At 40.1% G+C, this 23,664-nt stretch overlaps 1 pseudogene; it reads left to right on the top strand.

The window, feature by feature from the left end:
* The first annotated feature begins 847 nt into the window (after nucleotides 1-847).
* LOC149257411 (putative sugar phosphate/phosphate translocator At3g11320 pseudogene) overlaps nucleotides 848-23,664 on the top strand; it is a 144,931-nt pseudogene continuing 122,114 nt past the window's right edge.

The raw sequence follows: 23,664 nt of genomic DNA, 5'->3' as shown, positions 1-23,664 counted from the left end.
AGTTCTGGTTCTGTGACATTGCAGCAGCAGCAGCTTGAACGTGCAAATCTGAACGTGGAAACAAATGCATGCAGCTTAGATCTGGTCAGAGGACACCTGCACAAGGAAAAGCAATAAAAAATCATCAGCCAAGCCCTCATGCAACCAAAGGATCCAAGCATGCAGCAGCAGAACATGAGCATGCAGTAGCAAAAGGCTTCACAAGCAGCCATTTGACTTCAGGTACGTGACTAAACCTTGTTCATCTATTGCATGAATCTAGTCTAAGCATTGCATGAACGAATGGAATGGTGAAATTAAGCCATGAATGTAGCAAGACACCCAGTTATCTAGCACTCACGAGAAAATCACGCAGCATGCGTGGATAGTCATTCACGTGGAAGTTGAGAAACACAGGCAATGGAAGATTTGTTGAACTTCAGTGCACAGGGCATCAATTGATTAACAAATAGAAGAAGACATGCAGTTCATGATAGCACAGTAGTTCATATGGGCCAGCACACGTTTTTGCCACCTCACTCCACCAAAAATCACGCAGAATTAATGAGCGCTCAGCCGAAACTCATAGACTGCTGTTAACTTGCACTTGCATCATGTTCAACTGAAGTATACATCCTCTGCTTCCTCAAAATGATTAACCTATCATCCTTCGCTGATTGTTTTGGCCTGTTCAAAATTCTCCAACATATCAAGATTGTGCAGAGGCGCAGAGACATCCTATGGAATCCGGGTAGCATTCTACAGGAAGACGTTTTACAGGAAAATACAGCAGAGTCTTCCAGGGCAGAGTAAGCTGCTTGGTTTTCCGAATATTGATCAGATCTGATTTTTCAAGCCCTCTTCAGCTATGGCTGAAACACAAACATGGACGAGGCGGGGCAGTAATCCAAAGCTTGAACAAGAAGTTATTGACATACCTCCAACTCCAACAGGAGAAGGAAAATATGGTGCATTTCCTGTGCCCCAGACTATTACAACAACTCTCATTATTGCAGCTTGGTACTCTTCCAATATTGGTGTGCTATTGCTTAACAAATGCCTACTTAGTTTTTTTTGAATGCAGATACCCAATATTCCTCACAATGTTGCACATGTGTGCCTGTTCATTTTTTGGTTTTCTGGCAATTTCATGGTTAGAGATTGTACCAATGCAGTTCATCGTCTCCAGGAGACAGTTTCTTGAGATATTGGCACTGAGCTTCATTTTCTCCTTCTCGGTTGTTTGTGGCAATATTTCTCTGCGCTATTTGCCAGTCTCCTTCAATCAAGCTATTGGGGAAACAACTCCCTTCTTCACAGCAATATTTTGCATTTATAATAACATGGAAGAGGGAGTTTTCTGTGGTTTATATTGCCTTGGTGCCTGTGGTATTTGGCATTGTTATTGCAAGCAACAGTGAGCCATCATTCCACCTTTTTGGCTTTTTGGTTTGCCTAGGATCAACTGCTGCCAGAGCATTGAAATCAGTTGTTCAGGGGCTTCTGCTTACCTCTGAGGCAGAGAAGCTTCACTCTATGAATTTGCTCATGTACATGGCACCAATTGCTGCGCTGTTATTGCTTCCTATTACTCTTTTTGTGGAGGGTAATGTATTAGCTATTGCTATCGAAAAAGCCAGAGAAAACACCTTTATCATATTCCTGTTGCTTGGAAACATGACCATGGCTTATCTTGTGAATTTAACCAACTTCCTTGTTACAAAACATACGAGTGCCCTCACGTTGCAGGTTTTAGGAAGTGCCAAGGCCACAAGTACCAGCCTCTACACCACCACCAATTTGTTTCTCAGCATATCCATCAGGCCTATCAGCATATTGATGAGCCTCGTCATTGGGTTTTTGGGAGAAAATCATGGCAATTTTGGCTAATTAAGAGCAGGAACTTGAATGAGACAAGGAGGAGAGATTAGGAGATAGATCCTCCTCATTAAATCCTCACTCATTCAAATATTAATTAATCAAATCACACTAGCTCAGAGTCGCAAGCAGCACAGTTCAAGGAGAAGGCACCCCCAGCCAAGCAAGCAAAATCAGAGAAAATTGGTTCAGCAAGAAGTTAGCAGACTGTTTCTATATGAAGACAGAGGACTATTTCTACAGGAAGCCAACGAACTGTTTCTACAGGAAGTTTGGAGAGAGGGCAGCAGAAGGAGAAATCGGCCGATATTTTAGCTAAGGAAGCCACCAGGGCTATCAAAGACGAGGAGAGAGATTGGTTGCTCAGAGGATGAGCAACACTTTCAGTAGGGGGGTGATGATGAGCCCCAAAAATGGACAATTATTTGGGCTCATTCAACCTCCTAATTTGACTTAATCCACCATTCTCATTAGTTTATTGCATGTTTTTGATTATATTTATGTTAATAGAGTGAATTTGGTTAGTCATCATGCCAACAAGTCTAATGGGTGCTTTGTGTAGCCTTTTTGGTCAATTTGGAGACAAAATTGAAGGTCTTAATGAGCACTTGGCAGCCAAATTCGTGGGAAGACAAGGGAGAGGATTTGTAGGAAGGTGTCCCCTTCATTTATGGGCCCTTACCTCGAATTCTCCACCATCAGCTCGGAGTTCAAGGGCCACCGAATCAATCAGCACAAGGGAAGCCAAGCAAGTCAAGTAGGACTGCTGTTAACTCCAAGTCTTGGGCAGCCGAGTCCGTAAATTTTAGGAGGACTGTTGGGTCCTCAAATTGTATAAATAGGAAGGCTTAGGGCCTCATTTTGGTTAGCCAGTGTAGCCAGTGGATGTTAGCTAGTTAGCCAGTAGATAGTAGCTAGTAGTTAGTCATTTCATAGCCTTGTTGTAGTCATTTTGTAATTCGATTTGTAGGCAATAGATTAGCTTTGCTTTCAGCTCATTCTCAAGCTCTCCTTGTGGACAGTTTTGATGTAACTCTTCATTCTTGATTAATAAAGATGAATCCAGCTTTGCACCAGCTCAAAATCTCTCTTGGGAGGCTGTAGCTCTTGGGGTTGGGCCCATCTCAAGCGCCCAATACCTCCCTTGTTTATCTTTATGTGTGTTCGCTGCATTCTTAAAATAAAGTCTTCTCTTTAGATTCAATTCGTGCTTTGTTACTTAGGTTGCTTTTGATGGTTGAAGTAGCTTTTTATGTTTAGAATGGATTGGTAGGAGTTAGTCATGTGTTTATATCTCTTTGATAATGTTTTGTTCACATGCTGTACGTGATTCTTGTCATGAATAAGGTTGCTGTTCACTGATCTCATTAAACTGTTAGATAGATCATCTAATATTTTGATTGTATGCAAGACGTGGTTTGTTTGATCAGGTAAACACTATGCAGGGCACCTTCATCACCTCCTCGTTCATCTGAGCCTCGTCCAGATCAGCTCCTCCATCACCAAGTCTGTTTCCTCATCTCCCATCTGCTCTTTTGCCATGTAACCCTACCTTCTTGCCTTTCCATTGCCTAAACCTTCTTTGATGCAAGCTAGACTTCCAAACCCTCTCATCACCTCATCCCTCAGTCATTGGGTCATTCCAGGCCCCTACCCTACCTCCCTACCCATTCATGCATTCTCTCCCACTCACCTATCAGTCAAAAACCCAATCACGAAACATCCTGTAGAAGAATTACAGAACTTCCTGTAGAATCCCCTGCAGACTTCCTGTAGAAGTTCATAAACACGGTTGCATGGCATCCTGACTTTGTGAAACTCTCTGAAAGGATGATAGGGATCCCTTAGACCCTCTCCGAGTCTTCCCAACCTTTTCCAAGCATTTCTCCTCCTTGATCCACCCCTGCACAGTGAAAAGCCAGTTAAAAGCACATGCATGATAATTCTAATAACTTAAACAAAAATACAAAAAGATGTTTTCTTCAGATAGTGATAACTTAGACACATGCATTTTACCTTCCTAGAATTAATGGCATCTCTTCTCGTAGTTTGCATTCTCATTTTTGCATCAGTAGGACTAGTTGGTAGAATTAGGGTTTGCTAGGGTTTGTATTTCTTTTTGGCTTTCAGTTTCTTTCCGTAAGTAGATTAGCTTCCTTTGAGTTAGCTTTCGTCCATCAGTTAAAAAGATTCTTCTAAGAGCTCATAGAAGTTGGCTTGAGCCCCTAGCGGACTTGTGCAAGCTGACCAAGTGACAGCTGCGGCAAGAGCTAGTACTTGTGCATACAGCACCGTCGCTTCCAAGTTTGTTACGAACTACCGGGTTGATAAAATTAAAGAAGGGAGTTCCAGGAGTTGTAGCATTATTGCTACAATACTGGAGCCCACCAGTTGCCAAGGGGGGTATATATATACATAATTTACATCAGAAAATATCTAGCTGATGAGTAAATGTTTCATTAATATCGTGCCAACTCCTGGAGCATTGTAGCTGAGAAAGTAAATGCTGTAGTAACTCCTCAGTGCATTAGCTGTCCAAAATGGTTAGAGAATGTTGACTTTGTGACCGCTGGAGTCGGCTGAAGATGTGCTGCAAAAAATTTGCGTATTTCTTATCTTTTGGCTTGCTGTCGCTGTCTTTTGCTGAGTCACCCTTTTCGGCTGCCTTGTATGCTGTTCAGATTTTGCTTTTTGCTTTTGGCTGAGCGGAAGCTGACTAGGAAAAAACCGCTGAGATTATTGAGGTAAGAGTTGTAGCATTGTCTGCCACCAATCCTCTTTGGGAAGCTGGTGCCTTCGAATTTTCACCAATGTTTCATCTGCCTCTGTATATCTATAAAAATTAGGAGGAACCTCAAAAAGGTGATTGACTTCATGTTCTATGAAAAACAGATTTTCAAGTTTATCATATAGGCTCTGCCCTGTTGGTGGCCCCGTTTCCTCAGAAGTGCTGGCAAATGCAGTGATTTGATTTTCAATAAAAGTTGACATTCTGGTGGCATATTGCTCATGAGGGAGCAATCTTCCTGTGTTGGTTAGTAGGCTGGACAATCCTTTTGCTTGCAGTGCTCCCATTTTGAGCTTGTATTCATCTACCTCAGCCTGTATTTCATGGCATTTTCTCTCTACAGTCTGCACAAAATTCCTGAGAGTCAACACCTTTTTAGCTATAAGGACAACATCTGTTCTGTTAACAATATTGATGGCTGCTAGTTCCTCCTTAGTTTGATTGTTCAGAAAATTTATCATTCTATTAGCCTGCTCAGGCCTGTTTCCTAGCACTGTTCTGGCTTTCTAAATCTCAATTTGTGCTTGGCCAATCAAATCCATTTGTTCATGTACAGTCTTGATTGACTTCCATTGTCTAGTAATGGATTGGTCAATCCGGGCCCACAAAATTCTCTTTATTTCTGCCAGAGCACTTTCTAGCTTGAGCTCCTTTTCCAAGGCCTTTATTTTGTCTTTGAGGGCCTTAATTTCTCTAGACTGCTCTGCTACAGTCATCTTTGACTTGTCATATTTGGCCTCTAGATTTGCCAATTTTTCCTTGGCCTGTTTGATCTCAGTAGCTTGGAGCTCCAACTCCTTGATAGCCTTTGTCAAATCTTCCATGTTCAAGCTGGACTCAGGAGCTGTTGTTGTTGCTGCTGCTTCTGTTTTTGCTGTAGTTGTTACAGGGGCTACTGCTGCCTCTGTAGTTGTGGCAGTGGTTGAGGTAGTTGGAGGAGCTTGGGATGTGGATTCTCCCTGCTTGTCTTGCAGTGCTCCTTCTAGTTCCTTTTCCAAATCAAGAACCTTTTGATTGAGCTGCATTATTAGATCAAGTTGCTCATCAGCCTCCTTTTCCTTCTGCAATTCTGCTATTTGGGGGTGCTCGGTGGGCAGCAGTTTCAACCTTTTCTTCAATGCATTAAGATCATCTTCCTTCTTCTTCATAAGGGCCCTTACGCCCTTTGGGTCCTTAGGATCATGTCCTAGGTCTATGATGATGTCCTCTAGTGATTTAATTATGTTTTCCTTGGCCATGGAGGACATTCTCTCAAAATCCAACTGAATGTTGGTATTCTTCAATGATTCTTTCAATTCATGGGCCATTGTGGCCCTGTCTACCAAGGTGGCATAGACCATTTCCCTCGTTTGTTTGTGCAGTTCAATTTGGTCCATGGGGTGAATGTCCTTTGCCATGACTTCCACCCTTGTTCTTACAAAATCTGCAGCTGATTGAGGCTGCGGTACCTTGGTTTTGAAGTGGCTGAGGATCATTTTCTCCTCTTGAATGTCATACACTGACATCAGGCTCTCTTGCTTGGCTGGTGTTGCTTTGAGAAATTGCTTATATACTTCTATTCTCAGCAAATCATTCTGTGCCTTTATTTGTTTGAAGGAAGCCTTGGTGCTTGAAGGCTTCTTGCTCTGCTGGGTGGAGGAGGACACCTCCAAACCAAGCTTTAATCCCTGCTCCTGCTGAAAGGAGCTTGTACCCGTTTGCTTACTGTCTCCCCCTTCTTTCCTTGGACTGTCCAGGACTTCTTCACTTATCTCTTCTATAACTGGGGAGTCAACCTTTTGCCTCTTGGCCTCAGGTTGCTGGGAGGATCCACTAGCAGGAGTGGACTCTTCTCTGTCTCTTTTCTTGCCCCTCTCCTCATGTGCAGGAGTCTGCAAAATAGGTGCTGTTGGTGGTTCTGTTTGCGGTGGAGGGGTCTGCTCTTGTTGCTGCCCAATTGAGGAGGCAGGCTGTTCTTTTACTATTTCTTCTTCAGCACCCATTATTCCTTTACCCTTATCTGTGCCTGATGCTGCTGTAGAAGGCGCCTGGGTGGCTGGTGCAGTTGTTGTAGCTAAAGTCCCTTCTCCCACTGGATGTGGTTGCTTGAAGATTACCTGCTGCACAGAATCTAAGTCAAGAGTTTTTTCCAAATCCTTGACATTCTTTTGCATTATCTCTTCTTCAGTTAGTTTCTCAATTAATGTATCTTGCAGCCATTCTTGCTGATTGGCATACTGCTCAATATGTGGATATTTACAATGCTCATAGCCTAGCAGCCTGTACTTAACCCTCCTAGCACAGATGAAGCCTTCAGGGTCATAAGGGACCCACCGGAAGCTTTTTGAGAGCTTGTACTTGTCTTTGAGGATTTGCTCAGCATCTTGCCATCCCTCTTTTTTGTTCATGATGAAGGGGCCCAGGTGGTGCTTAAACTTGAGATGGGCTTTCTTTTTAGCACTGTGAAAGTGGGTGAGGTCAGAGTGAATGAGCTGCCTATAGTACTCCAAGGCAAACAGTCTCATTGGCACATATTTTGGGAGCCTGTATGGACAGAGCTCACAGCCATAAATTCTGATGATTGTATGATCTTGGTATAGGTACCAATCACCTATTTTATAATTTTTGGACAGCTGCAGAGTTTTCTGGATTTCAAATGAGACTCTAGGAGGAGGGGACCTCATCAATAAGCAAGAGACTAGGTATACAAATTGATTAATAAATTCACAGTATGAGTATGGTGAATCTTGGACTTGGTGAAAAACAGATGTCCAGAAGATAACAGATCTTCTTTGTCCTCTAGAATCCAACTTCTTAATATGGCATTGAAAAGCCTCGGACTGGTAGTCCATGAACAAGTGGTATATGTAAGATGAATATTTGAATATGCCCTCCCTGTCTACTTTGAAAAGCTGGTCATGTATCTTGTTGGCTATGAATTTAGCAAAATTATATTTGTAGGCAGGAGGTTGGCCTGGGCTATAAGCAGCTAATAACACCAGCACTGTCTCATCAACGAACTCACTGGTTTTATAGCCCAAGACATAAGAGATCATGTCAACCAGAAGCTGACCCACATTAGTAAAATGGACATGCAAGAAAGGAGGTGGCCTTGTGGGCTGCGGTCAGCTCTCATAAATGTCCGGGTGATCTTCTGAATGTCAGCAGTGGAAAGCTTGGCACCTGTATCCAGCAGATAGTTCATGGAGAAGGGAAACAACAACTGAGTTTGTTTGAAGTTGAGCATCTGGTTGATGGACTCAGCATTAATGTGAAAGAGGATGCTCCCGGATGGAGACTTGACAGCTCTGTGATTTGGATCATAATTCTCAGCACATAGGCGGATAATCTCTGGAAAAATGTTGACAGATGGGAGGAAGTAATAAGGTAGATTAGATTCCCATATCCCATATGTATCATTGTTGTTTAAATAGTCATCCCTCAATTCCCGGAAGGTCTGCAAATGGTTCCTGTCACCTACAAAGTCTTGGATGAGGAAATCTCTGTCAGCAAGAGGCAGGGACTCCAGCTCTTTATTTGGTGGATTCATGGAGGCAACACTGAGAGCTGTGGGTGCAGGAGCAGCCATTATGTAGTTTCTGAATGGAACAAGGTAAGTGCAATAGCTTGCAAGGTTTCTCAAAGGAGATATATTCTTCAAAGAGGATTATGCAGGTTAGGCAGGCTTGCCTCTGTTCTGCTTAGGTAAATTCACAGGGATTGTGACTAATGAAGATGAATTGCAGAGGAGGGGGTATAATTATAATTTGGTAAAATTTGGTCCTTCAAGTATGTACCTGGCAAAAGGGAACAATGCCGGGCGATTGAGAGGTCAATTTGCAAATTTATGGCCGCGAATTATTGTTGTAACATCAAATTTTGGAGCAGGGGCCAATGCAGGTTGTTTTAGTCCAGAATTGACTAAGAGACAATCTTTAATTCGGGAATAACCAGGTGTTTAATGGACAATATTGCAGAGAAAGGCATAAACACGGGTAAAACAGGTGAATTCTGGCAAATACCTGGATAAACGATGTCGAGAGCCTCCGGGTTGAACAGTGGATGAACAATGCAGCTAAATTGGTGGGTTGCAGCGTCTGAGCTTTGAATTTCGCGGCTTGGAGGCAAATTTCGCAGTGAACGAATAAAACGGCGACTCTGTCTTTTTGGAGTGAAAATGACAATAAACGACTCTTTTGCGCGTTTTTAACGATAATTTTGGAAAATGTGGGTTATTGGCGCTTTTCCGCCGATGACGTCAGCATGACGTCATGGCGGGCCCGGGTACAGAAGGTGACGTGGGTGCTGAGCTGGAGGCCAGCATGGCAGGACACGGTGGCGGATGTGTGGGGTGGCAAGGTGATGTGGAGGGCCACGAGGCGCGGTGGCGGGGGCCGGTAACATGACGTCACGATGATGTGGGGGTGACGTGACAGAGGAGGCGGTAAGAGGGAAGGTGGTAAGCAGTCTCCCCGCACCGCTTTTGGGAGAAAGCGGTATCGGGGAGGGGGGCTCCGAACACCTCCGCCGGCTGCCACGCGTCCAGCGTACGGGAGCAAAACCACCCGCTCCCCGGACGCTAAACCGCGGCAGGTTTAAAACTGAAATCGCCCGCCCATCGTTGGATTGAGGGAGGCGGGAGATCGAGGGCTGGTGGGCGCCCCGACCCGTCGTGCAAGTTTGGGTGGGGACCCGCCGACGAATAAAATATTCGTTAAAATACTTTGGGTTTAAAACTTTAGGTTAGGGGGTTTTTCACGGGTTTTGGCGTATGCGGGTTAATCTGTTGGGTTTAGAAAAACCTTTGAATGCTAGGTTTGAGAGGGGGGGAAGGGGTTTTCATGAATTTTTTGGAAAAGGGTAAATGAGGGTTTAGTATAGGTTATTACTCTAACCAGAGGTTAGGATAATCCCAAAGCAAGGGTTGACTATAGTCCCTGGTGGACTAGTGTCTCCCTTAGAAGTGTTATTTAGCTATAATGCTAAAGGGGGGATATTTATACATTTCTTGGGGTTTTATACACCATGGTGTTATAGTAATAGGGAAAGGGGATCATAAGGGATTTAGTGTAGATAGAGTTAGTAGTTAGCATTGGAGGGGAATGTGAATGGGAAGTGATAGATACTAAGATTTTTAGGAAACAAACTTAGTTAGGGAGTAGATCAAAATGAAAAGAATTTTTACACAGGAAATGTGGCTGCTCTTCAAAGAGAGAAGTCACTTCTGACATAAATTTTTTACAAATGAGGAGTATAAGGAGGACTGATCAGGCAGGTCTTGCAGTGCTCATGGGGAAGTTAGTAAGAAACTTTTGAAGGGGATGAGGGAAGTTAGTGATGGTTTAGTAGTTTGCCAAATGGGCCATTGCCCTTGCCTTTCTCCTGCTGGTGACATCATTGTGATTTTTCCCAAATGATATGCTTAAATCTTGCTTTCTGCAACCTTAAACTGCCTACCCTGACTAATATGCCTAACATTTTTTCTTCCTTTGGATGGGTGCACTTAGCCTTGCAAACCGTGATAATTCTCTTTTCTTTTTGCTGCCCTCCTATCTAAGTCTACCCTTATGACTTCCAAGGACCCAGATTAAGCAGTTGGGCTCCTTTCTTTCTCTATCCACCTAGTCATCTGTCAAGCTTTTGAACAGGCACATCCTCTCTAGTCTACAACATGCAATTTAAAACATGGTGAGGCCCTGCTTGAGCTGTTGGACCACCCATAAAAGTAGTAATGGCAATTTGGACTAGCCACTTTCATGGTCTTTGTTTGGGGTTCATTTCTTTTATTTTTTCTTTGACCAATTCATTTTCTTGCCCTTTGATTTTTCTTTTAAGGCATACCCTCTTTACATTTTTTAACTGTCTGCTTCCTTCACAAAAAATGGAACCTTAGTAGCATGGAAGGTGAACATTTTTGGCACTTCCACTGTCAATCATGAGAGATGAAAACCTATTGGTATAGGAGGCTAACAGGGTTTATGATAAAATTTCTAGTAAAAGTTGAAATAAGATTTTAGGACTTGAAAGAAGAAACCTTAGATGCTTTCGAAATGGTTAAAACCCTAACATGGTTTATTTGTTGAAGTTTTAATATCAAAGTTTTGACGATAATATCTAATGTTTGTGAAAAAACCCTAGAAAGGGTTGTTGTAAGCAACTAGGGCATGAAAGTGTAACCCTAGTTGATTGTTTCTGCTATAATTGAAACTCTGACTAGGTTTAGGTTTTGAATATCTATAGTTTAAATTCAAAATTTTGATGCTAACCCTAGAAATTTCACTTCATGCTCTTGTATATTTATGCTTGGTTGTACTTGTTAATTAGATTTGAAGGTAGATAGTTTTCTAGAAGTTGTACAAATGTACGTCTACCTTATATTTGATGATGAATTTGATGGGCATGATGGAAAGAGGGAGTTGTGAGAACTCTAATGACATTATTGATGTTTGATAGTTGATCTTGTTGCCATAAGAAGATAAATAATGATGTTACTGAAGGTCAAAGTTCTCTGATGACATGATAATGTAAAATAAATAACCTTTATAGTTGAAAGTTGTTAAGAAAGAATTTGGATGAAGGAAAGTGTAGATCTTGCATAATTGAGTAGGAGGACATGATGTTGTAGGTCTTAACCTCGTATAGAAATTACCTGCATATGAATTCTAAAACACAAAAAATAAACAATGCGAGAGCATAACACATAAAACACATATACACAGAGATTTTCCCCTGGATCCCCAAACGGGACTACCAGCTTGATTTTTCAATATGTTCCTTTCAATGTTACAATACATATTTATACATGCCGAAGCATCCAATACCATGGACCGAAAACGATCGCGTTTGAAACCATGTGTGAAAAACATGCACAAAACCATAGGTAGGTTTGCCTAACCTAATATAGGGTCCGAAAAACAGATTTTTCGGGGTGCTGCCCTGGACCCCATAGAGGGGTGTTACTTGCACCCTCAAACCCCTTGTGACCCCCCCGCTACACAATCGACACAACAAAGGGGGGGCTCTGCCCCCCCACCCCCAACCCCCGGGTTAACTACGTGGGCTATTCGTGGAAAGAATATAACACAAACCAACATTCTCACACTTGTTGTTTTCTTTCCACAGGGGGCCACAAGAGAGCTTAGCCATTTATCCAGCCCTGCAACACCCATTGCTTCTCTACACCAAGAGAACTTCTCAGAGCTCACAGATTTTGTCAATGCATCTGTAGTATTCTTCAAAGTGTCCACCTTTACCAGCAACACCTTTTTGTCTTCTATCATATCCATCACAAAGTGATACTGAATGTCAATGTGCTTTGTCTTTGAATGATATGCAGGGTTCTTTGCTAAGAAAATTTCACTTGGGCTGTTATAGTTTATCCTTATGGCTCCCTGTACTAACCCCATACTTGAACACAATCTCTGCAACCAAACTACTTCCTTGCTTGCATGAGTGGCTGGTATGTATTCTACCTCTGTAGTTGATAGTGCCACTACAGAGTGTTTCTTACTCATCCAACTGAATTGACCTCCAAATAGCTTAAACACATACCCACTTGTAGATATTCTTTGATCCATATCTCCAGTCCAGTCTGCATCAACAAAGCCACGAATATCCAACACTCTGTCCAATCTTGGTCTTCCTTGGTAGTACAAACCATAATCACTAGTGCCACGCAAATACCTGAAAAACTCACTTCATTTTTTTTCAGTGCTTCTTCCCTGGGTTTGACATAAACCTGCTCAATACTCACACTGCATGTGCAATGTCTGGTCTACTACGGACCATTACATACATCAGGCTACCGACTGCACTTGCATATGGAACACGGGACATGTCCTCTTCCTCTTCTTGTGTCTTGGGATACTGTTCAGTAGATAACCTCACACCTACAGGAATAGGAACCTTCACCGGTTTACTATCCTGCATATTAAACCTCTGCGGTATTGTCTCGACATACTTCCTCTGGTTTAACCAGAGCTTCCTCTTTTCTTGATCTATTTTAATTTCCATGCCCAAAATATAGTTTGCATTACCAAGATCTTTCATGTTGAATTTGGAGGAAAATTGGGTCTTCAAATCCTGGATAATTTCTTTGTCATTTCCAACCAGCAACATATCATCCACATACAAGACCAAATAAATAACACGGTCACCAATTAATTTAAAATACACACAGTGATCTGCTTTGCTTCTGGTGAAGCCAAGTCCCCGTATAAATGTATAAAATTTTTGATACCACATCCTTAGTGACTGTTTTAACCCATATAGAGACTTCTTTAACTTTCATACCATTTCTTTCTTATCCTTCACCACAAAACCTTCAGGTTGCTTCATGTATATCTCCTCTTCCATATCCCCGTGAAGAAATGTTGTCTTCACATCCATCTGTTCTACCTCAAAATCAAAAGCAACAACAACAAATAAAAGTAATCTAATAGAGGCTACCTTAGAAACAGGAGAAAAAATATCACCAAAATCAATTCATGGTACTTGGGAATAACCTTTTGCTACCAACCAAGCTTTGTATTTCTCCACCTTTCCTTTTGCGTTTTTCTTCTTCTTGAACACCCATTTTCTGCCAATGGGTTTCCTTCCAGCTGGAAACTCCACCAGATCCCAAGCCTCAGTTTTGTGCAAAGGTGCCATTTCATCAACCATTGCCTCTTTCCAGAGTTTTCCATCCTCTTAATCTATTGCTTCCTTCACAGCTCTGGGATCATCATCAGTAATAGATAAAGAAAAATTTGAACAGAAAGCAGATGGACTATACCTTTCTGGCGGCCTTCTTTCTTGAACTAATCTTCTCACACCAAGAGTTTGTGGCTATTCATCTTCTGATTCCTCCTCTGCTGTAGAGTTTGATTCTTTCTCCTTAAGCTCAAACTCTATCTTCTCAGGTTCCTTTGGTTGGACTTCATGTTTAATAACATCTTTCACCTCTCTAAACACCACATCTCGGCGGTACACAACCTTCATTGTTACTGGGTTCCAAAGCTTATAACCCTTTAAACCATCCTTATACCCAATAAAGATGCACTTTTCAGATTTACTATCCAACTTGGTTCTTTTCTCCTTTGGAACATGTACATATGCATCACATCCAAATACCTTCAGATGTGAAAGAGAGGGTTTCTTACCAGTCCATACCTCTTGTGGAGTCTTATCCTCCAATGTTGATGAAGGTGATCTGTTGACCAGGTAGCATGCTGTCTCCATCGCCTCTGCCCATAATTCCTATCCTAACCTGGCACCACTGAGCATGCTTCTTTCCCTTTCCATCAACGTCTTTTTCATTCTTTCTGCAACTCCATTTTGCTCAGGTGTGTATGGAGTAGTCTTATGCCATGCTATACCACACTTCTTACAAAATTCTTCAAATTCCTTGCTGTAAAGCTCTCCACCATTATCTGTCCTCAACACCTTTATCTTCTTCTTTGTCTAGTTTTCCACCAGAGCCTTAAATTCTTTAAACCTGTCAAAGACTTCAGATTTCTTCTTCAGGAAATATATCCATGTATTCCTTGATAAGTCATCTATAAATGATACATAGTACATAGACTTTCCCAGTGATGGAACCTTCACAGGTCCAAACACATCACTGTGCACAAGTTCTAATATATGTTTCGCCCTTTTACCACCAGAGGGGAAACTCACCCGATTCTGATTCCCATATATACAATTTTCACAAAAGTCAAAATCCAGAGAGCTATTACTCATACCTTCTACCATACCTTTGCCATGAAGTATTGGAAGGCCCTTCTCTCCAATATGTCCAAGCCTTTGATGTCACAGCATGGTCTTCTCTCCAAAGACCACTAGATTTTCTGCTCCACTTTCAGGAACCAAAAAACTGTTGCACCCATCAACAACAGTGTTACCTTGCAGCTTGTACATAGTTCCAATTCGAACTCCTCACATCAATACCAGTGCCCCCTGAACCATCTTGCAGGTATCCTTCTCGAACACTCTTTTTACACCTGCATCATCCAGCTCGCTTACAGAAATAAGATTCCTGGGTAATGTAGGAATATGCAGAACAACTGGAAGTGTTCTAACCCTTCCACCTTGCAACTTCAACTTTACTTTTCTGCGACCAATGATTCTAGCCTTCTTGTCATCCCCCAAGAAGACATCACCACCATCATATTTCTCATACTCGTAGAACCACTCTCTATGGGGAGTGAAGTGAAAGGATGCACCTGAATCAATCAACCATGCCTCATGATCTACATGTGTACTTGAAGAATCCAAGTACACATCCCCACCTTCATTTGAGGTGGTTTTTGCCTCTACAGAAGGAGCATCATCAGATCCCTTTCCTTTATCGGGAGCTTTAGATTTACAGTCCCTTTTGTAGTGCCCTTCCTTTTTGTATTTCCAACACACCACCTTTATAGGGTTTCCTGGAGATTTAGATCTCCCTCTAGATTTAGACCTCGCACTCGATGACTTATTTTTGTTTCTGTTTTGGGACCATCCTCGTACAGGCAAGGCATCACCATTCGGTCTCTCCATATTTTTCGGCTTCATTTCCTCCGTCAGCAAGGATGAGACTATTTCATCAAACTGCAAGGCAGTTGCATTGCTACCTATTGCAATAACCAGACTATCCCACGAATCTGGTACAGAACACAACAAACTGATGCACTTATCTTCATCTGAAATTTTAATATCAATAGATAATAATTGACTTACCATAGTATTAAATGCGTTCAGATGCTTTGTCACCGAGTCTCCATCTTTCATCCTCAAGTTATACAACTTTTTCCGTAGGAATAGTTTATTCACTAGAGACTTAGATTGGTACAAAGTCCCTAACTTTTCCCACAAAGCCTTCATCATAGCTTCCCCTGATACATTCAGCAATACTGAATCCGAGACACATAATCGTATTGTGCTCTTTGCCTTTCGATCCAACTTCTTCCATTCTTCGTCGAACACTCCCGTTGGTTTAGTACCTGGATCTACTGCGATCCATTGATCTTTATCCACCAACAGATCCTACATCTTGAGTTTCCATAACTCAAAACTATGACCATTAAATTTCTCGATATCTATCTTTCCACTGCTCTCCATCTTCTTTCACCACCAGAATTGATCCTGCAGATCTCCCACTAAACAGGGTCTACCACAGGCCCGAGCGAAACCCCTTAGCAACAAAGGCGTTCCCTTGAAGCCAAAACAACTCTGATACCAAAAGTAGGTTTTAACCCCGTACAAAAATTACTTGCATACGAATTCTAAAACACAGAAAATAAACAATGTGAGAGCATAACACTTAAAACACATATACACAGAGATTTTCCCTTGGATCCCAAAATCGGGACTACCAGCTTGATTTTTCATTATGTTCCTTTCAATGTTACAATACATATTTATACATGCCAAAGCATCCAATACCATGGACCGAAAACCATCGCATCCAAAACCATGTGCAGAAAACATGCACAAAACCATAGGTAGGTTTGCCCAACCTAATATAGGGTCCAAAAAACAAAATTTTCTGGGGCGCTGCCCTGGGTCCCATAGAGCGGGGTTACCTGCACCCCTCAAACCCCTTGTGACCCCCCCATTATGCAATCGTCACAACGAAGGCGGGGCTCCACCCCCCTCTAACCCCCTGGTTAACTATGTGGGCTAGTCGTGGAAAGAATATAACACAACCCAAAAGATGTGTTAACCATACACATAGTAACGAGAGAATTGGATAGGAGAATAACTAAGGGACTGTTGGTGGTTGGTATTGATGTGTTGTGAATAGGATTCAATATTTTTGAGAAGTGTTGAAGTTGAGTTTGGTGCTACTGAAGAATTTGTAGAAGTAAGCTTCCGACAATTTTTTTTGATAAACTAAGCAACATCATAATGGTTGAGGACCTCGAAGATTGTGCTAGCATGTCGATAATAAGAACCAATATATTGGAAGTAATCGGGGTCATAAGTCTACAATGTGTTTAGTTGGATGAACAAGTAGCTGATGTGGTGATCTCTCCTTGAGAAGTTTGTATGTTTTAGAAGCATGATTGGATTGGTGGATATATCTGATTTGATTGAGAGGGAGAGATGAGTACCATAAGATACCCGTATGATGGTACTTGGGAGGACATATTGGCTTGGTTGGTGTTGAGATCTCAGTTATAGTTTGATCTTGATGATGTATAGATCTTTGTGTGGGAGTGTATCTTGGTCTTATGGAGCTTCGTTTTAGTGTTTGACCTTTATGATACCTAGATCCCTGTGAGGCTTGGTGTCTTGGAATGGAGGCCTAGATGGTGTCTATATCCAATTGGATTGAGGCCTAGATGAGGACCTCAAAGATTGTGCTATCATTTCGATAATAAGAACCAATATATTGGAAGTAATTGAGGTCATAAGGCTACAATATGTTCAGTTGGATGAACAAGTAGCTGATGTGGTGATCTCTCCTTGAGAAGTTTGTATGTTTTAGAAGCATGATTGGATTGGTGGATATATTTGATTTGATTGAGAGGGAGATATGAGTACTATAAGTTTCCCATATGATGGTACTTGGGAGGACATCTTGGTTTGGTTGGTGTTGAGATCCCAGTTATAGTTCGATCTTGATGATGTCTAGATATTTTTGTGGGAGGGTATATTGGTCTTATGGAGCTTAGTGTTTTACCTTTATGATACCTAGATCCCTGTGAGGGTTGGTGTCTTGGAATGGAGGCCTAGATGGTATCTATATCCAGTTGGATTGATACCAGGGTTATAGCTTGATGGTACCTACGGTGGAAACTTTCTTTGATGACACCTTAGTCCCTATTGGGAGGATGCCTTGGCAGTTTTGGTATCCCTAGCATTGCATATGTTGTTGTACTCTTCTTGGAACATTTCAAATTGAGTTCAACCATGTACCGATTGAAAAATTATGAATATCTCCCTAGTTAAGAGGGAGTGTTGAAAATGTAACTAGTTTCAGTCTTAATTATTGTTGTCTAGCTCATAACATGATATAATTCATATGTACTTGTAAAAATAAGAAAAAGAAAAATTATTGTAAGAGAAAAATTATTTATAAGCATGGGTTTCATGCTTTAATTATTTTGTTTCTAGGTCAAATCACCCATTAAGTGTTTCTAGGTTTTGTGTCATGAGTCATTGTCCATGCTATCTTGACCTAGACCCTTCGTGGGCTTATTATGTCAAAGAAATAAAAAATATTTATGTAATTTGGTCTTTTATACCTCCTCCACCAAGTCAGCCTCATTGAAGGGATTCGACCACCTTGAAGAGGCTATATAAAAAAGTGAAATTTTACTTATTAGAGCATCTAATCAAGAAATTTTCGATCTACAGTTTCAATAGGAAGAAAATAAGTGAAAAAAACCCGGAAGGAGAAATTTACATCATCACAAGAGAAGGAGAAACATAAAGAAGAAGAAAGAGACACTTGTCTAGCAAAAAGAAGATGAAACTCGCTCTTTTTCTGTCACATGTGTGAGAGTCTAGGTTGCAGAAAGGGGCCAAAATTACAGGTCTGCAGTAGAGTCTGAAATCTTGATGCATGAGGCTAAAATCTATGATTGATACAGTATTGAAGAAGGTTGACTCGTGTTAACTAGAAGTTGATCTTTGTCATCTTAAAAGGACTCTCCTGGGAGGCTGACATGGTGGATTGGAGGAGGTCTTTGTCTCGGTCAAAAGGTCTTGGTTGTCTCATTTGATTTGGTCCTAAAATAAGAGAAGATAATTTTTTGGTTTTCCCTTAGAAGGGGGGTTTTCCTTGGCTGAGAGCCTACATCATGTCTCCTTGTTGTTTTGATCTTCATGCATTTATGTTTTGATAGTTTCTTGATGATAATCAGATAAAATAAAACATAAAAGAAGATAATAAGATTGCAAAGAAATCAGAAGTAATTATCAAGATAAGAAAATCTTTCTTCCTTTTTGATTTTCTAACATGGTATCAGAGCTAAGGTGAATTAGAAGAAGAAAAAGACATCTTGAAGACAAATAAATCTTATAATATTAAGGAAGGATTCAAGAAAAGTTTCCAAGGTGGATCATAAGGAGAAGTGAATTTTTATCCATTAGACCTTTGAAGATCTATTGAAGGATGTCATCTACAAGAAGGAAGGAATCTTGGGAAAATAATATAATAGTTTTTGTCTACTATAAGAAGATAACCTTTTGAAGTATGAAGAGAATGAAATTAAAACCATGAAACTAATTGGGGATGGAGTTAAAGAAAACTTGATTCCTTACACATCCACTCTAGATACTTCAAAGAAAATGTACGATGCTCTATCAAAGTTATTTACAATCAAGAATATTGGACAAGTGGCAAGTCTAATGAATGAACTTTGAATTGTAAAAATGACCAAAGATGAAACAATGCCCTCTTACTTTGTAAGAATCTACCCGTATAAGAGATGAAATACAAGCAATTGATAAAATAATTCTTGATAAGTAACTTGTGATTGTTTCCCTTCTATGACTACCAAAGTCTTGGAATGCCTTTGCAGCTATAATTAGTAGTTGGAAAAAAAATTTCTCCCTCAAAAAAATGTGGTTTACATGTATTCAAGAAGAAGCTCATCTTCCCTTGATAGAAGGTAAGAAAGAATATGAATAAAAAAACCTCAAGTTCCTACTCTACTCTTTTCTAGAAGAAAGGAGGAAATAAGAAGTTTAAAGGGTCTAAGAAAAATCATGGGAATATTGACCATTCTAAAATAGAATGCTATCATTGTCACAAGATGGGACACTATAAAAAACAATGCCCCAATAATCCTAAGAACAAGAAGATAGAAAGATACCAAGCTACAATTTCCACAAATGATAATCCTCTAAAGAAGTCTAAAACAAAGGATTTTGAAGTCAAAGACTTATTCTATTAAGTACTTAGGGATATCATTTTCTTATAGTATATGTTATTCTTTTTAGATCTTGTAAAATTTCTCTTATGTTTGATTCTAGGATCGATATTTCTTTTTGATTTCTAAGGTTTATAGATCTAATATGTTTTGTTAGAAAATTCTTGAATTGTGTTGATAAGTTGGATAAATCCCTCACAAAACTAGATTTATGCAAGATCAAGAGGGGGCTTCCACGTTTTCACAAAAGATAAGTATTCCTTATTTCTTTATTTTTTTATTGATTCCCTATATAAATATTTAGATTTATTTTTTATGCCCGATTATAATCATTTCCTTGTGTTTTCTTTGGAAAATGGATTGCTGGTATATTCTAAAGAATAAAGGATTGTGGTTATATTTAGAGGGAGCCTACAAAAGAAAGACTTGAGAAGATTTGTTGCAAAGAAATTTCTTCAAGGTTTTGTGTTTTATATTTTTCTATCACTTGATGCATAAGTGCTTCAGGAAATATAGAAACCTCCTAGAGACAACCTCTAGGTTGATTGTAGACCAGTGCCTAAGACATCTTAAGAGATGAGTGCATGTGAATATTATGAGTAGGGATTTCTGTCGCACTCCAATTGTCATGTAGTTTGAAAAATATAATAAGTGGGGCTTGGTTCAATAGTCTTTCATTAAGGTAGAATCAAGAAAAGACATGGATTTGAATACACAGGGGGTAGATCTAGTTAATCTCAAAGAGAAATGACTAATTCTAGTGGCCAACACACAATAATAGGTAACCTTAGTATTGGTGTTGTGTAACATGACGAGGAGGAATGAAAGAAGGGAATTCAATGCAGAGGGCTAGATACAATATAGAATGCTGGGCATCAAGCTCCAACAAAAGTATGAAAGAATGAGGAGGTGAATTGGCAGAAATTGTGGAGCGCAATTTAAGATCTCATACTCTATAGCTCATGGACACAATTATCACTAATCAACATAAGTAAATGTGTGATCATAAAGGTACTGCAAGCTATCAAATAACTCATGTAAATATTTAATTAACACAAGGACTATTACTCCTCAGCAACATACATATAACCATGAGAGAGTGAAACCTACAACTTCTTTACAAAAATTCAGGAGAAGGAAAACATACATGAAGTGAAATACAAAGAGGAAAACATACTGCTTATTGCTCTGATGGGAATCAACATAATAGTTTCAATAATCCTCCAAGATCGTTCCAAATCACTAGTCTATATACATTCAACACTTATCACTCAAAGATCTCATGAAAATGTAAGTAGAACCAATGTGGAACCATAGAATTCAAGCCTCTTGCTTGGGGAATTTTGGAAACCTTCTTAATTGTTTATGCTCTATTTTTATAAGGATAAGAGAAGCCTTGAAAACGGTTACAAAAATATATTTATCCTGAGGTCCATCTATTTGATCGACTGGCTGTCTCAGCTTGTTAAGGCTAGTTCACCCAAATAATTGCAACATAATGATTCCTTTCTTTAAAATAAAGCATAACATAATAACAAAACCACAAAATACAAAACATGGGAAAGAATTGAATGATGGCTATAGCCAAAATATATCCACGCCACTTCCTATGATGGCCAAAATATCAAGCCATGTATCTGCCACAATGTGCCTCTTTCTGTTACTTAGCCGGTCCCCTTGTCACTTTCGACTTGAACTGAATGAATTTCCCATTTTCTGGAGCTAGGAGCGATCATTGGTGATGGCAACTGTGTTATTCAAGAATTGAAGCTACTGACTCATCCATCCCTCTAAACTTCCTGTATAACACTCTTAGAGCTTGATATACCCAATAACACTTTCGTGATTCTATATTAGAAATTTTCCGTATTGGCACTTTATACTTAAAAGCATTACAAAATAGGCGAGTTTTGGGGATCCCTTGTCCTCCTTTGTTTTAGCTCCTTTTTTCATTTTCCTCCATAGGACCGAGGGTCATGACCAAAGGCTTGGCCTTAAGGCACTAGGGCCTTTTTTTCCTGTCTGAGGGCCTTTTTCCTTTGTAAATATCTTAGCGCCCCTTTCCATTGAGTCACTCTAGCGACCATGCGCTAGCCCAATATATCAGAACTCGCTAATTGGCAGTTTCCAATTGGGGTTTTACTTTGAGATTTGCGACATGCTCATTTCTCTGATCACCGATAACCCTCTTCATTTAGCCCCAGCCTCGCGCCTTTGGTTCTTTGGCTCTTCTTGCAATTGTGTGCCAACCCTGTATCAGAGTCCCTTTGTCAGTGTTTTCCAAGTGTGCACTGCTGTAATGTGCCGATATCCATCAACCTCCGATATGCGATTGCCGATATGACATCATCACCGCCACATGACACTTCCTGAGTGGTGATACGTGTCACCCAAATATTCCCCCATAGGCCCCCTCAAAATTCCAAAACAGACTGCCACATGTCCTTCCACACTGCCACATCAAGCTGGTGTCATTTGCCACGTGTCCTTATCGAAGCCAATATTATGTCGCCATGTGTAGCTTGTTGGGACCAACTAAAAGATGCCACACGACTTGCTAGAGGAGAGAGAAAAATACTTGTTCACCCTTGCTTTTGTGGGGAAATCCTTTGTAAATTTATTTGTGGGTCCCTTGACGATTTTACACTATCGACACTTTTCAAGGTTCACGCATTCAAGAATTGCGATCCTATGATTGTTGATGTGACAATATATTTGATGTTGCGATGTGCTGACCACTGATCTCCGATACTGTGACCTCCAATATCGCACCTGTGACATGCGATACACCGATGTGCTTTCAGTTTTGATTTGTAATCGTCAATCTCTGATATGCCTGACGGCTGGGACCTTCGATTGCGATCGTCGATATTCTATGCTGCTGGACCTCCAATATATCGGGGCTCTGATATTTGATGCACCGATATGCCATGTTGTTGGACCTCCAATATATCGGGGCTCTGATATTTGATGCACTGATATGCAATGTTGTTGGAACTTCCTACATATTAGACTTCGATATCAGACTACGATCTTCGATAGCAGACTTCTGACATTCCTTCTTTCCTTGAGGCTTTCATCCTTGAACTTCAAAAGACCATATATTTTTAACCAGGAGGCCATTTTTGGACTTGCACATATTGTTTGAAATCTTATTCAGGGCACTTTCTAATGGAGAGGGTATGATTTAGACTTTGAGTCCTTTTAAGGCTTGGAATATGACTGCAAACCATGCTTCACTTTTGCACTCTTTTGATAGCTGAAAACATAATTTGCAGTAGGTGACAACAATTTGTAAAGATAGAAACTCAAGGTATGTACAAGGTTACAAAATTTGTAGTATATCTCCACAATATAAAATTGTACGATCATTTTGTTTTTAAAAGTCACTTTATGGCTCTCTCATGTCTAGGTTTTTCTATAGAATTGTAAAGATTATTTTGTTAAGGTGTTTAGATTAAACCAACGCTTAATAACTATCTTTTTCTATTTGTTCATTTTTGAAACCCTAGCCTTTTGATTTTTAGGGTTTGTTAGGGCATACAATAAAAACCCTAGCTTTTCAAGGTTTGATGATATTATCTAGGGTTATGATAAAAACCCTAGTAAAAGTTGAAATAAGATTTTAGGACTTGAAAGAAGAACCCCTAGATTCTTTCATTATGGTTAAAATCCTAGCATGGTTTATTTGTTGAAGGTTCAATATTAAAGTTTTGATGATAATATCTAAGGTTTGTGACAAAACCTTAGTAAGTGTTGTTGTAAAAAACTAGGGCATGCAAGTGTAACGCTAGTTGATTGTTCTTGTTATAATTGAAACCCTAAATAAGTTTAGGTTTGGAATATCTAAAGTTTAAATTCAATATTTTGATGCTAACCCTAGAAATTTTAGTTTATGCTCTTGTATATTTGTGCTTGGTTGTACTTGTTAATGAGATTTTCAAATACATAATTTTCAAGAAGTTGTAAAAATGTATGTCTATCTCATATTTGATGATGAATTTGATAAGCATGAAAGAAAGATGGATTTGTGATAACTCTAATGACATTACATTGATGTTTGATAGTCGATCTTGTTGCCATAAGAAGATAAATAATGGTGTTTCTAAATGTCGAAGTTCTTCGATGACATGATAATGTAAAAGAAAGAATTTGTGTAGCTGAAAATTGTTAAGGAATAGTTTGGATGAAGTAAAG

This window comes from Pinus tabuliformis, chromosome 6, assembly GCF_031772625.1.
Source record: "Pinus tabuliformis cultivar Carrire ecotype Pingquan chromosome 6, CPIR1, whole genome shotgun sequence".
Classification (NCBI taxonomy): Eukaryota; Viridiplantae; Streptophyta; class Pinopsida; order Pinales; family Pinaceae; genus Pinus; species Pinus tabuliformis.
The sequence above is the reverse complement of the archived record's forward strand: the minus strand, read 5'-3'. Positions and strand labels throughout refer to the sequence as shown.